Source organism: Sciurus carolinensis, assembly GCF_902686445.1.
Source record: "Sciurus carolinensis chromosome 14 unlocalized genomic scaffold, mSciCar1.2 scaffold_114_arrow_ctg1, whole genome shotgun sequence".
NCBI lineage: Eukaryota > Metazoa > Chordata > Mammalia > Rodentia > Sciuridae > Sciurus > Sciurus carolinensis.
Genome location: NW_025920106.1, coordinates 1,081,289 through 1,088,533, shown reverse-complemented (window position 1 = coordinate 1,088,533; position 7,245 = coordinate 1,081,289). Strand labels below are relative to the sequence as shown.

At 36.8% G+C, this 7,245-nt stretch overlaps 1 non-coding gene across 1 annotated transcript; it reads left to right on the top strand.

Annotated features, from left to right (window-relative positions):
- Window positions 1-4,078: 4,078 nt before the first annotated feature.
- LOC124973261 (U6 spliceosomal RNA) lies at window positions 4,079-4,185 on the top strand. The gene has a single exon (XR_007106654.1). It is a non-coding gene; the product is annotated as a U6 spliceosomal RNA (small nuclear RNA).
- The last annotated feature ends 3,060 nt before the right edge of the window (window positions 4,186-7,245 follow it).

Below are 7,245 nucleotides of genomic sequence, written 5' to 3'. Positions count from 1 at the left end.
GAAGGCGCAAAGATACACACCAAAGAAATGAATGTCTTCAATGAAATAATATTTGAAAATTTTCCAAACCTGAAGAATAAAATGAAAAATCAAATACAAGAAGCTTACAGAACACCAGGTGCAGAAAATTACAACAGATCCACACCAAGGCACATTATAATAAAAATACTTCACATACAAAATAAAGTTAGGGGATCCAAGATGGCAGACTAGAGGGAGGCTGCATTCCTTGTTGCTCCATAACTCTGGTTTCAAGCAGAAGATATCTGTTTCTTGCTAAGGCAGTTTTTGCTGCTTATCAATCTCCTGCTGTTAACCCCATTTGTCTGCTGTGATCACCTGCAGTCTGCCAGCATATCAACGCCTTTTTTGAGTATAGATTGCTCACTGTCACTCACCTATCATCCACCATTTGCCTGCCTCTCGCCTGTCCATTGCCTGCCTTACACCTATCCATCAACCAACTCACAAGGTTCACCTCCTGCTTGTCCAACAACAGTCAGCAAACTGATCACCGACTGCTAGTGGAGCACCAGCTGCTTGCTATTGCCTGGAAGTTCACTGTTACAGAACCTGCAGGTTTGATTACACGTGGCTGCTGCCATTTTGAGACAACAGCCAGGTCCTGTAGGAATCCTGGCCGGACTGACTGAGACCGGTCTCCAGGACACCTCAGCCAGACCGATCACTCCCTGCCTCTGTGGCCCTCACATCAAGTGACTGCTCCCTGCCACCAGGACCCTCAGACAAACTGACTGTGCCCTATCACCGGTACCCCAGACCGACTGATTGCAAACAGGCTCCAGGATCCCACAACCACATAAAGCACACCCGACCTCCAGGAACCCTGCCTGACCAACTGCATCCCGCCTCAAGGATCTCATGTTGACCATGGCCACACCCTGAGCTGCAGCTCCCCATTTGTCAACACATTTGGAAGCCAGAGTGGCCATCTTTGATAATCCTGATAGCCATAGCTCCAATCTTTAGGTGGGGTAAAACCAATCCTGAGACGTCTGCTGGAGGCTTGAAGCTCATTGTCAGGTACCTCTCATGCATCAGGCTACTGAACACTGGGAGGTTTCATTACAATATGACTCTTATACAGTAGATTTTCTTTTTTCTCCTTATGGAAAAAATTAAGATTTTATTTCTTTACTTTTCTTGCTCTTTTTTCCTTTTATTTACCTGTTCCCTCAGAGTTTCTTTCTCCCTTTTTTGCATGTTAACATCCAATTTCTTATGATTACACTCTCACCATTTCTATAATCTTGAATTTCTGTATATTCTTTTCTTCTCACATTAACAGCCACATTCTACATCCCTCTGCATCCTCTTTGTCCTCCATTTGAACAGCAGACCTTATTGCAAATCTCTTTGTTTTACTGAAGATAATATTTGAACTCATTCTGTTTATTATGACAATTTTGTTATTGTCCTCATAGGGGCTATTTGGTCTAGGATTGCATAGTGTCTGAATTGGGAACTACTACTATTGATCTCTCCTTAAAGAATGGGTTTTGGAAACCTATAGGGCCACTATAAACCTATAGGGGGAAATCTGCAATACCTCAGATCTGCACTGCTAGAGGGGAAGGTATATGAACAACATGAAAAAACAAAAAAGAAAATGATCCAAACAAATATAGATTCAATATTAATAGAATCCAATGAAAGTATGGTAGAAGAAATGTCAGAAAAGGACTTCAGATTATACATGATTTAGATGATTTGTGAAGTAAAGGATGAGATAAGAGAGCAAATGCAGGCAATGAATGATAATACCAATAAGCTGAAAGAGCAACTGCAGGAAGCAAAACATCATTTCAACAAAGAGATAGAGATTCTCAAAAAAAAACAAAAAAAAAACAAATGGAAATTCTTGAAATGAAGGAAACAATAAACCAAATAAAAAACTCAATGGAAAGCATCACCAAAAGTCTAGACCACTTGGAAGACAGAACCTCTGACAATGAAGACAAAATATTTAATCTTGAGAATAAAGTTGCCCAAACAGAGAAGATGGTAGGAAATCATGAACAGGATCTCCAAGAACTATGGGACATCATGAAAAGACCAAATTTAAGAATTATTGGAATTGAGGAAGACACAGGGATACAAACCAAAGGAATGAACAGCCTATTCAATGAAGTTATATCTGAAAATTTCCCAAACCTGAAGAATGAAATGGAAAATCAAATACAAGAGGCTTAAAGAACACCAAATGCACAAAATCACAACAGATCCACACCAAGGCACAGTATAATGAAAATGTCTAACATTCAAAATAAAGATAGGATTATGAAGGCCGTGAGAGAAAAACATTATTTTATATATAGGGGGAGACCAATACGGATAGCAGCTGACTTCTCAACCCAGACTCTAAAAGCTAGAAGGGCCTGGAACACGTATTTCAAGCTCTGAAAGAACATGGTTGCCAACCAAGAATCCTATACCCAGCAAAACTAAACTTCAGATTTGAAGATGAAATAAAATCATTCCATGATAAACAAAAGTTAAAAGAATTTACCAATAGAAAGCCTGCACTACACAATGTTCTCAACAAAATATTCCATGAGGAGGAAATGAAAAACAACAATGTAGATCAGCAAAGGGAGGAAGTATCTTAGAGAAAAACCACTCAAAGAAGAAACCAAGCCAACTTAAATACCAAAAATAAGTCAAATGACTGGGATTAAAAATTATATCTCAATAATAACCCTGAATGTTAATTGCCTAAACTCATCAATCAAAAGACATAGACTGGCAGAATGGATTAAAAAGGAAGACAACAATATGCTGCCTTCAAGAGATTCATCTCATAGAAAAAGACATCCACAGACTAAAGGTGAAAGAATTGGAAAAAACCTACCATGCACATGGACTCAGTAATAAAGTGGAGGTTTCCGTCCTTAGATAAAGTGAAATTCAAGCTAAAGATAATCAGAATGGAAAAAGAAGGACATTTCATACTGCTTAAGGTAACCATAAATCAGGAAGAAATAATGAAAGTAATTATTTATGCCCCAAACAATGGTGCATCCCTGTACATCAAAAAAATCCTTCTCAATTTCAGAAATCACATAGACCACAACACAATAATTCTGGTTGACTTTAATGCACCACTGTCACCACTAGATAGATCTTCCAAACAAAAACCAACCAAAGAAACCATAGAACTCAATAACGCAATCAATAGCCTAGACTTAATAGACATATAAAGAATATTCCATCCATCAATGAGCGGATTCACTTTCTTCTCAGCAGCACATGGAATCTTCTCTAAAATAGACCATATGTTATGCTACAAAGCAGCCCTTAGGAAATGCAAAAATATAGAGATACTGCCTTGTGTCCTATCAAATCATAATGGACTGAGAATAGAAATCAATGACAAAATAAAAAAAAGAAATTACTTCAACACCTGGAGACTAAATAATATGATATTGAATAAAACATGGGTAGCAAATTCATCAGGGAGGAGATATAAAAAATTCTTAGAGGTCAATGAGAATGATGACACAACATATCAAAATCTCTGGGACACTATGAAAGTGGTACTAAGAGGAAAATTCATTGCATGGAGCACATTCCAGAAAAGAATGAAAAGTCAACAACTAAATCACCTAACATTACAGCTCAAAGCCCTAGAAAAAGAAGAACAGAATGACATAAAAAGGGTAGAAGACAGGAAATAATTAAAATCAGAGCTGAAATCAATTAAATTGAAACAAAAGAAACAATTCAAAAAATTGACAACAAAGAAGTTGGTTCTTTGAAAAAGTAAACAAAATACACAAACCCTTACCATACTAACAAAGAGAAGGAGACAAAAAGCTCAAATTAATTAAAAAAACTTTATGAGAAAGGAAATATCACAACAGATACTGCTGAGATACAGAACATAATGGGAAGCTATTTTGAAAATCTGTATTCCAACAAAATAGAAATGACTGAAGATATTGACAAATTTCTACAGAGATATGCTCCTCCCAAACTGAACCAGGAGGGCATACACAATTTAAACAGATCAATATCAAGCAATAAAATAGAAGAAGCCATTAAAAATCTACCATCCGTACTTGCTTCTGCAGCACATATACTAAAATTGGAACGATACAGAGAAGGTTAGCTTGGCCCCTGCGCAAGGATGACACGCAAATTCATGAAGCATTCCATATTTTTTGGTTCAACATCCGGAAATCAATTAAAGACATTCACCATATCATTAGACATAAAGTTAAGAATAACATGATTATTTCAATAGGTGTAGAAAAAGCATTCAATAAAATACAGCATCCCTTCATGCTCAAAACACTAGAAAAATCTGGGGTTGTGGGAACACTTCTTAACATTGTAAAGGCCATCTATGCTAAGCCCATAGCCAATACCATTCTAAATGGTGATAAACTGAAAGCATTCCACCTAAAAACTGGAACAAGGCAGGGATGCCCTCTTTCATCACTTCTATTCAACATAGTCCTTGAAACTCTAGCCAAAGCAATTAGACAAACCAAAGAAATTAAAGTGATAAGAATCGGAAAAGAAGAACTCAAACTATCCCTGTTCACTGAAGACATGTTTATATATTTGTAGGAACCTAGAAATTCCACCAGAAAATTTTTAGAACTCATAAGTGAATTCAGTAAAGTAGCAGGTTACAAGATCAATGCTCATAAATCCAATGCATTTTTATACATAAGTGATGAATCTTCAGAAAGAGAAGTTAGGAAAACTACCCCATTCACAATAGCCTCAAAAAAATAAAATACTTGGGAATCAATCTCACAAAAGAGGTGAAAGATCTCTACAATGACAACTACAGAAAACTAAAGAAAGAAATTAAAGAAAACCTTAGAAGATGGAAAGTTCTCCCATGTTCTTGGGTAGGCAGAATTAATATTGTCAAAATGGCCATTCTACCAAAAGTGCTATACAGATTCAATGCAATTCCAATTAAAATCTCAATGATGTACCCTACAGAAATAGAGCAAGCAATTATGAAATTCATCTGGAAGAATAAAAAACCCAGAATAGCTAAATCAATCATCAGTAGAAAGAGCAAAGCAGGGGGTATCGCAATAATAGATTTTCAACTCTACTACAAAGCAATAGTAACAAAAACGGCATGATATTGGTACCAAAATAGACAGGTAGATCAATGGTACAGAATAGAGGACATGGACACAAACCCAAATAAATACAATTTTCTCATACTAGACAAAGGGGCCAAAAATATGTAATGGAGAAAAGATAGCCTCTTCAACAAATGGTGCTGGGAAAACTGGAAACCCATATGCAGTAGAATGAAATTAAACTCCTATCTCTCACCCTGCACAAAACTCAACTCAAAATGGATCAAGGGCCTCGGAATCAGACCAGAGACCCTGCAACTTATAGAAGAAAAAGTGGGTCCAAATCTTCAACTGTTGGCTTAGGATCAGACTTCCTTAACAGTATTCTGATAGCACAAGAAATAAAAGCAAGAATCAACAACTGGGTTAGATTCAAACTAAAAAGCTTTCTCTCAGCAAAGGAAACTATCAGTAATTTGAAGAGAGAGCCTACAGAGTGGAAGAATATCTTTGCCACTCATACTTCAGATAGAGCATGAATTTCCAGAATATATAAAGAACTCAAAAAACTCTACACCAAGAATACAAATATCCAGTCAACAAATGGGCTAAGGAAATAAACAGATACTTCACAGAAAAAGATGTACAAGCAATCAACAAATATATGAAAAAATGTTCAACATCTGTAGTAATAAGAGAAATGCAAATCAAAACTACCCTAAGATTCCATCTCACCCCAATTAGAATGGCAATTATCAAGAACACAAGCAACAATAGGTGTTGGCGAGGATGTGGGGAAAAAGTACATTCATACATTGCTGGTGGGGTTGCAAATCAGTGCAGCCACTCTGAAAAGCACTATGGAGATTCCTCAGAAAGCTTGGAATGGAACCACCATTTGACCCAGCTATCCCACTCCTTGGTTATACCCAAAGGACTTAAAATCAGCATACTACAGAGATACAGCCGCATCAATGTTCATTGCTGCTCAATTCACCATAGCCAGAGTGTGCAACCAACCTAGATGTCCTTCATTGATTAATGGATAAAGAAACTGTGGCATATATATATATATACAATGGAATATTACTCTGCCATAAAGAATGATAAAATTATGGCATTTGCAGGCAAATGGATGAAATTGGAGAATATCATGCTAAGTGAGATAAGCCAATCTCAAAAAACTAAAGGTCGAATGATCTCACTGATAAGTGTATGAGGACATATAATGGGGGTTGGGAGGGGTTAGCGGTAGGGTTCGGGTTAGGTTTAGGGTTAGGGATAAGGAGGGTGGTAAGAATATAGGAAGGAAAGGACTGTATAGAGGGAAAAGAGGGGACGGAGGGATGGCGGGAAGTGAAAAAATGACAGAATGATTCAAACAACATTACCTTATGTAAATTTATGATTACACTAATGGTATGCCTTGACTTCATGTACAAATAGAGAAACAACATGTATCCCATTTGTTTACAATTAAAAAAAATAAAATAAAATAAATTTAATATCCAAGAAAAGCCCAGGACAAGGTGGATTCTCAGCTGAGTTCTACAAGACCTTTAAAGAAGAACTCATTCCAATACTTCTCAAAGTATTCCAGGATATAGAAAAGGAGGGTACCCTCCCAAACTCATTCTATGAAGCTAGTAACACACTCATACCCAAACCAGGAAAAGACACATCAAGGAAAGAAAATTTTAGACCGATATCCTTGATGAATATAGATGCAAAGATCCTTAACAAAATACTGGCAAACCGTATCAAAAATATTAATAAAATTGTGCACTATGATCAAGGGGGTTCATCCCTGGAATGCAAGGATGGGTTAACACCTGTAAATCAAAAACGTAATCCATCATGTCAATAGACTTAAGGATAAGAATCATATGGTTATTTCAATTGATGCAGAAAAAGCATTTGACAAAATACAACACCCCTTCATGCTCAAAACACTAGAAAAATTAGGGATAGTAGGAAAACACTTGAACATTGTGAAGGCTATTTATGCTAAGCCCATGGTCAACATCATTCTTAATGGGAAAAACTGAAATCATTCCCTTTAAAAATGGGAACAAGACAGGGATGTCTTCTTTCACCTTTTCTATTCAACATTGTCCTCAAAACTCTAGCCAGAGCAATTAGGCATACCAAAGAAATTAAAGGAATACAA